Source organism: Tupaia chinensis, unplaced genomic scaffold, assembly GCF_000334495.1.
Source record: "Tupaia chinensis unplaced genomic scaffold, TupChi_1.0 Scaffold000300_1, whole genome shotgun sequence".
Lineage (NCBI taxonomy): Eukaryota > Metazoa > Chordata > Mammalia > Scandentia > Tupaiidae > Tupaia > Tupaia belangeri.
The window spans coordinates 202,958-204,518 of NW_006159790.1; the positions used below are offsets into that span (position 1 = coordinate 202,958).

General features: G+C 37.2%; 1 protein-coding gene across 1 annotated transcript in view; it reads right to left on the minus strand.

The window, feature by feature from the left end:
• LOC102490464 (olfactory receptor 7A17) overlaps window positions 1-1,561 on the minus strand; it is a 43,539-nt gene that overhangs the window by 36,115 nt on the left and 5,863 nt on the right. The gene's annotated exons all lie outside the window — the stretch shown is intronic.

The following is a 1,561-nucleotide window of genomic DNA, read 5'->3' on the forward strand; positions in this document are numbered from 1 at the left end:
CCACCAAAAAAAAAAAAAAAAAAAAAAGAAGAAGAAGAAGAAGAATAGAAACAGATTATCCATCCAAAATGTCTTTTCTCTGATCACAAAGAACAAACAAATATCAGTATCTCTTATGATGATGGGGAAAAAAGGAGTTAATTAATGGAAATAAACTTTTTACAATATAAAAAATAATAAATACCTCTGAGGGGGCTCAAACCCTTGGTATAGGATATCCATAGAAGTATAATTTTCATTCTTTTCTAACAGTAGCCAGCACCCAAGGGCAAGGTAAATGAGAACATCCTTTAAGGCTTGATCCAGATATGGAAGTTTTAATTTGCTTTGACCTTTAGAATATGTTCATATTTACGATGGTTCACAGTGGTCCATTTCTGTGAATCTGTGAAACCTTACCTCAAACCATGTGAACAAATCCAGGCTATTCAGCTGCAGCAGGAGAGGAAATGTGGAAGGGGCTAGTTGTCTCAGTTAAGGCCACCCTTGATCAGCCAACACCCAGCCAAGTCCTCAGTAGATGGGAAACTTCAGCCAACATCAGCAGCACCTCCTCGTTTGACTAATGAATGATTACAGACTCACGAGGAGACCAGAGAAGCTCAGAAATGATGCCCTTCATGTAATCACATTAGTTAACAGAAGTATTACAGTAAACCATTATTTTAAAGTATGGCTCGTTATACAGCAGTAACTAACTAATGCAATAACAAAAGTGAACAGAATGAAGGACAATTATAATAACTTCTGGTTTGTAATTTTAGACTTTTTTCCTGATCTTTGAAGACTGTATTCATGATTATCATGTTATTCAGTTGTTTGAGAATATTGTATCAGAAAGTGACTAGTACAAAATTCGTTTAAAGAAACCTGGAGAGTTTAGAAAGATAAACATGTTTGTGCAGAAATAGTTGTGACCCGAAATTACATGGCTGCACATAAATTCATCCTTCACAAGTATGTGATCACGAAGATTAAAAAGATATCTGTGCATAAAGAGATAAAATAGAGATGATATTGACAATAGTCATTCAGTGCTCCGTTGATGATTGTGACAAAGTTTAGAAAAGGTGGATATGGGAAGACATTCAGTATATATTAAGTGGAAGACATACAGTGCTTCTCTTTCATAGTTTGAATTGCTTCATTTAGCAGTAAATATTCTATATTTGTCCACTTTATTTATTTATTTATTTATTTATTTATTTAGGAGAGGTTTTTGCTATAGGTCATGTGCACTCACCAGAAAGTGAGAGACAGAGAGACAGAAAGCAAGAAACCACTTCCTAGGCGGGATGGCCACAATGCAATCCCTTCTCTTCCATTCTCCTCTTAGGATCTTGGGCACACACGCAAACGCACGTGGTGTGAGATTAAGCCAGTGGGTCCGGGACTCAAACCACATCGACTACATGGGAGTCCAGCGACATAGCCATTACACCAACTGCTGGTTCCCATATTTGTCCATTTTCTATCAAAATGCCAGGGTCTCTGTTTTTGTTTTGTTTGTTTGTGTGTGCGCCTCTCTCTCTCTCTCTCTCTCTCTCTCTCTCTCTCTCTA